The sequence below is a fragment of the Conger conger genome, chromosome 7, assembly GCF_963514075.1.
Source record: "Conger conger chromosome 7, fConCon1.1, whole genome shotgun sequence".
NCBI lineage: Eukaryota > Metazoa > Chordata > Actinopteri > Anguilliformes > Congridae > Conger > Conger conger.
The window spans coordinates 26217852-26230896 of NC_083766.1; the positions used below are offsets into that span (position 1 = coordinate 26217852).

Here is a 13045-nt window from a genome sequence, read left to right on the forward strand (position 1 = left end):
CATGAGTTCTGCTGTTTTGCCAGGGGTGCCAGTGTGCTTCTGTAGTTAAGGTCAGATCCAGGCTTAGATCCTTGAGAAACATATTTACCTGGAATTATCTCAGGAAATGCTATAATTTGTTCAATGAACCAGACCCGCGTCACCTGCTTTACTGAGCATGTCTGGTGTATTGGAACCTATGGAATACAATGTGCTGTAGGGGTCCTCGCACGGGACTCCAAATTATGTAGGGTCCTTGCACGGGCCGCCAAATAACGCAGGGATTTTACTCTCTACGAAACCGGGGCGCCAGTTAAACGTTGTGTTGCAGTATAACTGCGAAAAGTAATCAGTCTCATAAAATTACTGTTATCAGAAATATCCAACCACAAATATAGTATTTCAATTAATTATTAAAATAACCAATATTAATGATTGAACATACCGATAACCTGAAGGTTGGAAGTTCTTCGAAAGACTGCTTTAACTCGGCTCTCATGTCTATGCGATTCCAAAACGGACACCGGGGTTTAATAAAATATATTTATTAAACAAACATACAAACACATAACAGATAAACTAACGGGAAGTTAGTAAGGAAATTTAGTTTGGTATGTGTGTGTGCGTGTGTGTGGCGCGCGCAAGCGCGCGTGTCGCTAGAGTTCTGGGTGTGGTAATGAGTTAGAGTTAGCTGTGAGAAGGGACTACTTGCGTAGTTTTACTCTATATATGCGCAAAAGACGGCGAATCAATTCACGTACATATATATGTAGCTAACCAAACACATTACAATGGTTGGATGGTAAATATTGAAACACAGATTCACAAAAACAGTTAAGACTAAACTAAACACTGGCTATGCCTGAATGTTTGTTTTCTTACTGAGTCCATACGCATTGCTGGATCCAAAAGACATGCTGTCCTTGTAGAAGCGGCGATGGTGCTGTGAATGGTGTCCGGGAGAGATGCGCAGGCTGGGGTGTTCCCGTCTTAGCAGCGCGTTGTCGTCTGATCCGCTGGTCCTTTTCCAGGTGTAAAGGTTCGTTGCTGTTTCGTTGTTGGGCTTTATTGGGGTAAACTGATGTAGCGTTCCGCGTACAACAATTTCCACTCACTATAGGCCACGTAGTTACCGCGAGGTAACTGGGTGTGTCCGTAGGCCTGGTAGTGCGCTGTGCAGCATTCAGCCTCTGTCCGAGTCTCGGAGCAGATGAGCTGAAGCGGCTGGCCAAAAAGGGTGCGTCGAAGAGAAGAAGCAGAAGAACAGAAGAAGCAGAAGAGAGATCCCAAGAATGTGTCTTGCTCTTATACGGGACCGTTTATTGCTCCCGCCATTACGGGATTGGCTGAACCAAGTTAGACGTCATTCGTGGTGGACGTCGCAGAATTCTCCTGTGGGAATGTGGAAGTTGTAGTCCCTACAGTGCAAACCCTGCCTTCTGGTCCTCTTGGTTGGCTCAATTGCATCAGGCAAGATCAATCGAGCATAGAAAAGTATTTGAATCCAAAGTCATTACATATTTGACCCAGGTCTGAAATGAACCATGTGAAAAATGGGTAATAGCCCTGGATAATATCTTCTCGCTAAGCACATGAGTACCCCAAAAAAACCCTTTCAGACTGAAGGAAAATATTTAAAAAAAGAACCCACACCCTTGCTAAGAAATGATGGGAAGTGGACTCACAGATCCACAGCTCGATGAGGTTGTGGCAGGAGCTTACTGTAAGTTGAGGGATTTTCAATATGCAAACCTCCTGTTTAACCTTCCCTTTCATATTAGCCTAGCATCAGTGCCAGCTGGAAGGGATCATTTGATGAATGTTGATTTAGTGAAGCTCCAAAACAAGTCGAAAATATAAAAGAGGGCGGAATCGCAGTTTGGAGATGCGCTCAAGGATCTGTGTGCATTCGGTTTAAAGAAGCACCCTGGCATCGCGCTCAGTGCCTCTGAAGTAAATGAAAGATTTAAAAACCACGAGGGATACGAGGGGGAAATTAATATTAATGGGAGGTTCGAGGAATCTTAAGCTGTGCGAATTAGAGCAGCGAGCATTCCGTATAGAATGCCGAAAATAATGCGTGGAGAAGCACTCCCTGTCCCTGTTGTCTTCCCTGTATGGGACGAGGCCAGACAGATCTTGGCTCTGGCTGAAGGACTTTTTGCGCATGGTCTCGGCTGTGAAATAATTCATACTCCACCTCCATGCAGGTGTAAGGTTGCCCACCTCCTCCAAGAGATTCCAAGAGAGAAGTACACATCAATGCCAATGTGTCATGGCCTTGTTTCAGTCTGCAGGTGAAAGATTCTGGCTGCAGATTTGTACATTTGGGCCTACAGACTGTCAGGATTTCTCCTGTGAAAAAGCACATGGAAGATACTGTCATTCTTAATGCATGTGGTTGCATTATTTGTGTAATGACTCATCATTATAATGTATTGCTATGAATTCATATTGTGAAATACTACAAATTATGTTCCACCATATACTCTCACTGAGCACTCTATTAGGTATTTATTAGACTTATACTTCTTCTGCTGCCCATCTACTTAGATGTTTGACCAGTCTAGACCTTCTTCTCTGACATTCTCAGTAACAACTCGTTTCTGCCCACAGAACTGCTGCTCACTGGATGCTTTTTGTGGTTGCTGGTTGACGAGCTCATACCAAGCTTATGACCAGCTTGACCATGCTGCTTGACCAGCTCATACCCAGCTTATGACCAGATGGACCATGCTGGTTGACGAGCTCATATCCAGCTAGACCGGTTTATGCCCAGCTCAATTTTCAAGCTGGGTAAGCCGGCGTAGCTGGATTTCACAGCAGGGCTGGATCAGACTGAACCTGCGGGGTGAACATGGTTTCTCTCTGGGCCTGCTCTTTGAAACGGCAGCGCTCTGTTCCAGGGTTTGGCGGGGTGTGCTGGACCTCTCCTGCGCTGTGTTTACACGGCTCACTGGATGCAGAAGCGAGAGCCTCCGGTTGCCGTCCCGGTGTGACAGTGGCTCTGGCCCGCCAACACAATGGCTGACATTGTTTACCGCTCAGTAGGGGACCAGATGTCTAAATGGATGCTCTCAGTGTGGTTCATTTAGCCTGCTTTTTACAGAGGACATGCTGTCCCCCTCACCCCCCCCCCCCGCAACTCAGCCTACTTTTCCTCCCGATGTAGCCCCCAGGGGCACTTATGTCCACGGTAATCCTCCCGTCCTCTTTTCTGCCGCAAGAGAGAGGCAGGCGGTTGATCGATATTTGCCTCACAGGTAGATCTGCTTTGAAAACCACGGGGAGGCCCTAAATCCTCCATCCCCAAATCATGCTTCGTCTTCCTTTATGTTCCCCCGTCAATATTTTGGTCTTTGTTGCATTGCATATCGTAATTAACATTTCATGTGAATTGAGCAGCTAAGTGTTGTGAAATTCCAGGAGGCGAGAAGCTGCACAGCCAGGCAGTGCGTAGAGTGTGCTTCACACCCCAAGGGTTGTGTCCCAATACTTTAAAATAAACACTCACTGAGCACTTTATTAGGTAGACCTGTACACCAGCTTGTTAATGCAAACATTTAATCAGCTAATCATGTGGCAGAAACTAAATGCATAAAAGCATGCAGACATGGTCAAGAGGTTCAGCTGTTTTTTCAGACCAAATGTCAGAATGGGAAAAAAATGTGATCTAAGTGACTTTGACTGTGGAATGATTGTTGGTGCCAGTTAGTGTTGTTGGTGATCTCCTGGGATTGTCATGCACAACAGTCTCTAGAGTTTGCAGAGACTGGTGTGAAAAAACAAAAGCATCCAGTGAGCAGCAGTTCTGTGGGCAGAAACAAGTTGTTAATGAAAGAGGTCAGAGGAGAAGGGCCAGACTGGTCAAAGCTGACAGGAAGGTGACAGTAACACAAATAACCACACATTACAACAGTGGTATGCAGAAGAGCATCTCTGAACACACAATACATCAAACCTGTGGATAGGCTACAGCAGCAGAAGTGGATAACAGCAGAAGTGGATAACAATAACATAGCTGCCAACTCTCACGCTTTCGGCGTGAGACACACGCATTTGCATGTTGGCAAATGCGTGTGTCTCACGCCGAAAGCGTGAGAGTTGGCAGCTATGCAATAAGTCAAAAAAGTAATACCTAATAAAGTGCTCAGTGAGCGTGTAACACCTACAGTATACAGTATTTAAAGAGCCCTTAAAGGGTTAAATGTATGTTATTACTCAAAGCTCATCAGTGGTCATTAAGAAATGAATCCATGCCAGCTCGTCACCCCGCAGCCCGTCTGTGTGGGGCGGGGTGGGGGAGCAGGAATGTGCACAACCTGCATTATTCAGGGTTTCAGGCTCTTCTCAAGTCCTCTTTCAACTGAAGCGCAAACTCCAATTTCCTGTTTCCATTTGTTTTATTATTTATTTAACTGTGAATAATGCAAGCTGACGCTCAAAATCCTCGGTAATTCGCTGTTGTAAAAGCAGAAGACGACGAGGGAGCTACGGCTGCCTGACACTTTTGGCAGTTTTGACTGAACGTAGTTTCATACCACCCTTGACCGATGCCTTCTTTTTCTGTTGTGCATTCAGAACGCATGTGATGTGACAGTTTTCTTTTACACTGAAGCCTTCTCATTTAGGTCACTGACAAAAATCAAAGACACAAAAACACCGCAAACAATACAAACATATTTTAGAGACGATAGGTAGGTCTACTGCTGTGGTATCCCAGTGGTGGCTAATTAGCCAGTCAGCTGTGATTGTATTACAGATAGATTGATTGACTGATACGATGGGGAATCTGTGTAATGGATGGTGCTGACGAGAGCTACGCTTGTGTTTGTCTGGGACGCAATCATAACTGCCCACCATACACGACGACACAGAACACAACATCTCTCTAACCGGCCACAGCTTGTCATCGTGCAGACACTGTCCAGTATATCGTATCGTTCATCACTCTTCATACTTGACACTCCTGCTTTTTGTTACAAAGGGTCCCTAAGTGGCCTCTGAGATATGCAGTTATTTCAGGAAGCCGCTGCGGAGTGTTTTGCAATGACAGAACACCCCACCACACCGTTCCCATTAGAATTGTCTCCGCTAAATAACACCATGACTTACTGCGACGGGTCGCTTTCTGCACACATAGATGCATCTAAATGCTAATCTACATAATACTGAGTAAACTAATATCGAGTCCGCTCATGTACAAAGCATTTCTTTTTTCGGTGGAAGATTATATTGGAGGCACTTAATATTATTTGGCTGACTACCTGAACTGGTTTTTGTATTCAGTATGGTAATCTGCATTCATCAACAGGAAAATGTATTTATCCGGAGCTAGATTTCCATTTGTAGTCATACCCAGGTAATTGTCTACTGTTGAAATGATTTTCCAATTATATCTGGGATTTTTAATGCATTTTTATTTTACCATGTGCCTGAACGAAAGGGTTTTTTTTACAGTTCGTTCAAAACCTTTGCCTAGATATTGTTATTATTATTGTGTGAAAGGATGAAGGAATTGATCGTAGTGCTACAAACGCATATACGCACACACACGCGCATACACGTACGTATTTATGTCTCTGTAAGAGATATGTGTTTTGTTCTTTGGGCTATTCCTGACAAAAAAATGTTTTTACACAATAGTTCCTTTTACACAGTACGGGGGTTGGGGGAGCTAAAGTTTATTTGTAAAAACAAATAAAATAAACTTTCTTTGACCTGAAAAAGAGTCAATTTGAAGTGAAGCTAAAATTACTCCCCCAAACTATCTAATTTCAGGCACCATCTCATTTTGACGCAAGCTTTTAAGAAAATAATGACAGGAAAAATGGCTTTGTTGGAAAAGCTGGGAGGACAAGGGAACACTCTATTCTGAGTTAAGCACATCTTAGGCACCGTGGGACTCTTAAAGTGATGCTGTCTGCAGAATTTTCCTCCTTTGATTTGTTCTTTAACATACTACCTTTGTGACTGCAATTTGTGCTTCAAGTGTGCAGTTAGCACAACACAGAACCCCTCGTTCCCCTTACAGACCCCTGTGGATGTCACCTGGACTACAGCTGCTTTCAGCTGTTTCTGTAAGGCAATTTTGGGCAGGATCTGAACCCCTTGGAGTCATTAGTTGTAATTCATCGCAACCAGAGGAAAGGGCCTCTATATAACTTGTATAACTCAATAAGAAGAGTTGATGCTGGTAAAACAGGTCCATCTCACACACACGCTCAAAGACATGCAGGCTAAATGAACAATACATGAATGCAAGAAGCAGAAAATGTTGAAATATATGACATTACAAAAATGAGTAAGGCTTTATTTTACAGCCTGTGAATTACATAGTACTTACTGGGTAAATATACAAGTACTTGTGTAATTATTAGGCAACTACTTTGATTTTAGTGATGAGTACTATGAAAATGTCAGTAATTTGTACGTTTTACAGCTTGTTTCACAGTACTTACCTTAAAATACCAAATACCTGGTATTTACGCAGTAAGTACTATATAATTATCCGGCTGTAAAATAAAACATTACCGGGGTGTTTCGGACTCCAAATTTAGGACTCCAGGGCACTGAGTGATTGGGGCCCTCTGAATGTGGTTACAGTGACTGTGCTGGGACCGTGTGGCCTGGGATGGTGGGGCCCAGTGTGGGGCCTTTCCGTGGGGCCCAACATCTCCCTGACAGCCCCGCTGGGTCTATGTACATGTGCCCTGTGCAGTTTGAAATGTTTTGAACATGGTTAGATGTTCGTATGTCAGAATGGAGACTCAAAGGTCAGAGTACGAGTGTTGAGTGAAAGGTCATTGGGCCTGAAAGACACACTTTTCACACCTGACGGGTTTATTCTTCTTTTATACTAATTGGGCATTATGGGATAGCTGACAGCTCCCCTTCATATAATAATCACAAGCGAGCTTGGTTATACGGATCACAGGGGAGACGATCACCTTTCTACCCCATACTCAAAAAACGATGATGTGGCACTTTTCAGCCTCGGGATTGGGCCCCGCTGTCAGGCTTCTATAGTCAAGAAACAAATGCCTTTACCGACACGCACAAATCGATCCTGTGCCCCCGTCCCTCCTCTCTCTGTGCTCGAGCTGCGCAGCGGGTTCATCAGAAAAACTGCAGTTTAGCGCCCAAACAAAAGTCACTTTTCCTCTGGATCTGCATAGCGATGTGGCCATTCTTTTGAAGAGCACAGACAAAGTGCACATTAAAGAGTCTGATTATGTATTCTGCAGATCCCAGTTCTTTGATTAGAAAAATCTCATTATCCCCTAATTTCTTTTTTGGAAGAAGATGAAATAAATGAGAAGTCAGTGATCTCTGATTAACATGCACAGACATACAGAGGATAGGTACAGGAGGAGGCAATAAGGACTACCGAATCACACGTATCTAAATAAAAACTGACTTCAGGAAAGGAAGATAGAGGATATTATTCCCAAGGAAAGCCTTGAACCTTGAAGCTTGGGGACACAATCTCTGTGGCCAGACAGCCAGATGCAGTAATTATTTGAAAACCCATGTTCAAGTCCAACTGCAGCGTGAAATGGCAGTATGAAAGACTGTTTAGCTTGTTCCAGATAAGACTTGACTGGGTAAAATCTATTTGCAGTTGTCTACCAAATCAGAGGTTTATTGTACCCACATTTTCATATCATATCGGTTTTCTTTCATTGACGAGTCTTGCATTTCTCTATTGAGCTACAACTAGCTATCATTATTTTTCATTGGAAAAAAATGTGAGACAAAAAACAAAATTCCCAAAAAACAAAACAAACAAGCACAACAAATTATATGTCACACTTCTTTGAGATGGGGAAATATGGTATGGGTATCCTAGTTAGATTCAATTAGGAGATACTAGAACATTTTCTGAGACTTTTACAAAAACATTCTGTGAAACTTAAACCTTGTTCGTGGCGAATAATTAAGCTCATATCACACAGAAAGTTGAGTTTTCTGCTTGTTATAGAAGTTGCCATGCTCAAGGAGAAATGACTGGCATTGGCTGTTGCTTCCCAGTCGATGGTTTGATAAAAATAAACCTGGCTTCACAGGAACTTCAAGGCAAATTTACCCTGACGGTGCAGATATCAATTGGTTCCAGTTGTGCACAATATGTTCACAGAGAATCTCGCCAATTAGTGTTTCAAAATTGCTGTGTTGTGTAAAACTTATATCATGTGATTTGAGTGTATACCACACTGAGCATTTAGTGATGACTTGACTAATGGTTAACATGTGAGAATGGCTGACCTTTTGAATAAACCCTAAATTCCTGCTAATGGGAACACTGTGGGATTATAACTTGGGGGCTTTCATCCTGTCGACAAGAAACACTTGAACACCTGCTATGGTATTGAGTAGAATCTGTTAATTTTTGAAATTTCTAGCCTTGTGGATTTTTCCCACTGTTTTTATTTTTTTTACATATATAGTAATTATAAATTGACAGCATTTTGGTTGACAGTAGTCATTTTAAATGTGCTTTATAAATAAACGTGTTATGGGTTATGACAGAGCAAGTCCTAGACGTGTGTGTATGAATGCTTATGTCATGTCCATGTACATTATGGTCTATTCCTTCACCTCACCAATGTGAGAGCCATGCTGTTTTCACCCTCTCTGTCTCAGGTACTCAGTGTTTGGACTGACGCTTTCTACATACCGCTGTCTGTTTATGGAACAGCCCTCCTAAGCATGTTATTGGACACATAAGAGACACTGGGCTGGACTGGACAGGCATAGATACCTCCTGACCACTCCCCCCACTGACCGTCGAGCTGCAGCGAACCATATGATTGGCCCAGTGGATGTAACGGTATATCTGACTTGGCTATTGTAACAAAAAAAAAAAATCCTTCAACATGATAATAACAGGCGGCACGGATGGTGCAGTGGGTAGCACTGCCGCCTCACAGCAAGGAGGTCCTGGGTTCGAATCCCCATCGGGGCCTCTCTGTGCGGAGTTTGCATGTTCTCCCCGTGTCTGCGTGGGTTTCCTCCGGGTACTCTGGTTTCCTCCCACAGTCCAAAGACATGCAGGTTAGGCTGATTGGAGAGTCTAAATTGCCCGTAGGTATGAGTGTGTGAGTGAATGGTGTGTGTGCCCTGCGATGGACTGGCGACCTGTCCAGGGTGTATTCCTGCCTTTCACCCAATGTATGCTGGGATAGGCTCCAGCCCGCCTGCGACCCTGTTCAGGATAAGCGGGTTCAGAAAATGGATGGATGGATGATAATAACAATATCCATAAAGTTCTGATTGCACTGTAAAAATGGTACGTTCCTTCAGTGTGATTGAGCTGAATGAATACATTTTAAACCACTCCAACCAAAGCAGTACGCGGTCATGTAAATGTTAAATGTAAATGCGACGTTTGGTCCGTGCCGTACGTCTCCCTGCACAGGAAACGGTGATCGTGTGTGAGCTCCGCAGTGCCCTGCACACCTGCGTTTGGGTCTGGTGCTGAAATGAGCCGTGGAGAGGCCACGGGCAGCAGCCAGGTAATGGCTTTCTAATGCGCTCCAGCCGCTGCTGTGCAATGCTGTGAGCCTTCGTGGATGAGCGTGGTCTCCATTGAGAAATAGCAGCCTGGTGTGTGGACGGTGTCTTCTCCCTCCCTCCCCCCTCCCCCCTCCCCCGTCGCTTGCTCGCTGTTGTTTTGTCAGCGTGTTTTAATTGGGGAAGCAGCTGCTTTAGCTTCGGAAGATTTGAAGTCTTGGGAGTAAATGCGGGTGGTGTGTGTGTGTGTGTGTGTGTGTGTGTGGGTGTGGGTGTGGGTGATAATTAAGGATTTACGGGCACTTGTATTCCAGCGCCTAATTAAAGTCACACACTAATTGGTTCACAATCTAAAATGGCTGACCGCTGTCATCCGTTATTTTTTTATCTAAATAACCTACACTGCAGTTTTTCCTTTGTATACATACATACAGCTTAAAGAAAGAGGTCAGTGAAAGTGTTGTTCTTTGGTTGCCTGCAGCTCATGTGAGACCTCTTGTTAAAGATATATTGTAATTTCCTTGTATACTATGCTGTTCTTGCCAATTAATTTCACTGACGGTCTTCAATCCATTCATGCAGCAGTATAAATGGATTTTCGTTGAAGGGTAGAAAGTGTGAATTGAAACATCTGGAAGCCTTATGTCTAATTGTTGAAGAAGCTGTTCCACCATGGCTTCCATTTTTCCAATATGCTGCGGCAAATGAGGAAGTCTTCACGCAATGTTCTAATTTTGCATGGACTTTGATGGAAAAGCAATGGGCTGTGTGGCTAATGTAACTGAGTGAGGTGGATGAAGTAAGGTGTTGTGGGTCTGTCATGTTTTTCGAAGGAGGACATACGTACATTTGGAGGAAAAAGAAAATGCATGGCTTTGAAAGAGGAAGACATGGATTTGAGCTACCATATTACCCGTTTTGATTTTGTTTATAGTTGTTTATGGTGTGACCTAGGCAACCTGCCAAACAAACATTTCATCCGGCCATTGATTTATATTGTAGGCCACAGCAATTCGCCAGTAGTGTGTTGGTTAACCAAGCAGACGCCCACCCATGTCGCTGGTACTCCCATGGTTGCAGCTGCTCCTGTGTTGTCTGTTTAATATTCTCTAGTACACACACTCACAGCTGTATTTCCTGACTCCCACACACTGTGCAGTGTGTAGTCTGACCACAGTGGCACGGTGTGGATGTGATGGCAGACTGTGGGGATCATCCACGCATTGGGAAGGTGCTTTAACAGATACCAGACTGTCGGGATCATCCATGCATTGGGAAGGTGCTTTAACAGATACCAGACTGTGGGGATCATCCACGCATTGGGAAGGTGCTTTAACAGATACCAGACTGTGGGGATCATCCATGCATTGGGAAGGTACTTTAACACATACCAGATTGTGGGGATCATCCATGCATTGGGAAGGTACTTTAACAGATACTAGACTGTGGGGTTCATCCACGCATTGGGAAGGTACTTTAACAGATACCAGATTGTGGGGATCATCCACGCATTGGGAAGGTGCTTTAAGAGTCAACCTCACTTTACCTATATCTGGCATACAGCCACAGGACCAGAAGTATTACCTGTAGCCTAGTGGTTAAGGTACAGAAGGTACAGACCCAGAAGGTTGGTAGTTCAAGCCCGGTGTAGCCACAATAAGATCCATGCAGCTGTTGGGCCCTTGAGCAAGGCCCTGAATCCCACATTGCTCCAGGGGTGGTTGTCCCCTGCTTAGTCTAATCAAAAGTCACTTTGGATAAAAGCGTCAGCTAAATAACTGTAATACAATGTAGCACACCTCTATTGATTACTAGTTTGTTCACTCATTTCTCGCAGCTCTGATATACACTTATGTGCCATGGCTCAACTTTATGTCCTACAGGATAGACCATCAGCTGAATGAATGAATGAATGAATGAATGAAGAGTTGTCTCTTCAAAGAAATGGCATAAATGTTTTATATTCTCATAAGTCTGAAATAGTGTTTTATGTAGCCAGGGCTGTAGCATTACATATTTACCTGCCTCTTGAGTCGGTCGCTCAGGAGAGCCACACAGAATACCGGCCCACATAAAAGCTAAAAACCCTGAGAGTCCAATGAACCGATCAGAGCCCATTTTCAACCACTTCTGCATTCAGTATTGGAAAGGGCTGTATGCAAGGTAGCACCTCCCTGTGTCTATACTAAATGCATTATGAGTATTAAGGTACTGGGTAAGGAAAGATCTGTCTTCATCTGCCAATAAAACATGGCACGGGGAAAATTGCTTTAGGACCGCCAGTGTTAAATAACCGGCAGAGGTCTAGCCTCGTCTGCTTGTTGCCCATCCCTGGCTGTCGCAAGGGGAAAGAAGCTTTGAGGCGTTTTCAAAACCTTCCGCTTCTGAAACGGCTGTGTGCAGTTGACCAAACAATTAAACATTTGTGTAAGAGTACACAATAATTTAATCGAATTGCAACGCTGATTAGCCTTATTATTAAAATAATTGACCATTTAGTAATTAAAACCTAGAGGAAATAAGAGGGTTGCCGCTAGCCATAATGCTAAGGTTTAGCTGCGTGGTTGCAGTCTCAAGCTGTGCAGCATTTAAACAATAAATGTGGATCTGGAGACAAAATGAGACATTTTGATTCTCGTCGTCTCTGAGTGATGCGCGGGCGCTGAAGAACACAACAGAATAGCGTTAGCGTTAGCATTAGCATACGGATGTGCTCATGCAGGGCCAGACTGGCATGGCTTATTATCTGAACTGGGACAAACATATGAAGAAGATTTTTACTGATTGCCGGTTTCTCAGGTCTAAGTCGCATCCAAAGTGTGAATTTCCAGAAAGATTGATGAAGTTACATGTGGACCGTTTTTCTTAATTACATTGAATTGTAAACAATTATTAGGGGCAAAATGATGTGACAACAGTGTAAACCAGAGACAACAGTGTGTGGTGACTTTTTTTTGTGGAAAAGCACCTTAGTCAAAGCTTTTTTGTCTCGCAGTCAAATAAAATATGATATTTGAGAGACCCCATTTTTGTGGTAGTCTCAGTATGTGTGTATCAGTAAGAGCTATATGAGCTTTAACCAAACCTTCTCAGACAGCCATGGAGCTTTCAAATTCACAGCAGAGAAGAAAGGTTGAAAGGACTATTTTGGGAGGCGTCTGGGAACATCCAGGGGAAATAAAAAAGCGGAATACCTTTCTCCGCTCCAATACAAAAACAGTCGCCTAGTGCGACAGGACTGAGAAATCAGAGTGGTCTTTGCCGAGTGCCACTAAACGGCCTCACCGCCTCCTCTAACGAGCTAACGCGCGTAGCTTCCTTTTACAGCGCGGCTCTGGGAGCTCTGGCCAGAGCACTGGGCCCTGGCGGCCATTTTGTAGCCCCAGTTGGAACAGCAGCCGGTGTGGAAGGTGAGGATAATTACGAGGTCACCTGTCGGCCGCTCTCGCTGAGGTCACGGAGCCGGGCGCGGGAGACGGGGAGTGCTAATCATGACGGTTACCCCGGCAGACGGAGACGGGGACAGGGTGCCCGTGTTGTGTGCCGTCTG

At 44.1% G+C, this 13045-nt stretch overlaps 1 long non-coding RNA gene across 4 annotated transcripts in view; it reads left to right on the top strand.

Moving 5' to 3' along the window:
• LOC133132392 (uncharacterized) overlaps window positions 1-13045 on the top strand; it is a 41410-nt gene that overhangs the window by 7366 nt on the left and 20999 nt on the right. Inside the window, exons 3-4 of one of the 4 annotated variants that reach the window (XR_009709131.1) lie at window positions 8626-8812; window positions 9401-9437. The exons of the other annotated variants lie outside the window; for them this stretch is intronic. This is a non-coding gene — a long non-coding RNA (uncharacterized LOC133132392). Of the gene's footprint in view, window positions 1-8625; window positions 8813-9400; window positions 9438-13045 lie in introns of those variants that run through there. 4 annotated transcript variants of the gene reach the window in all.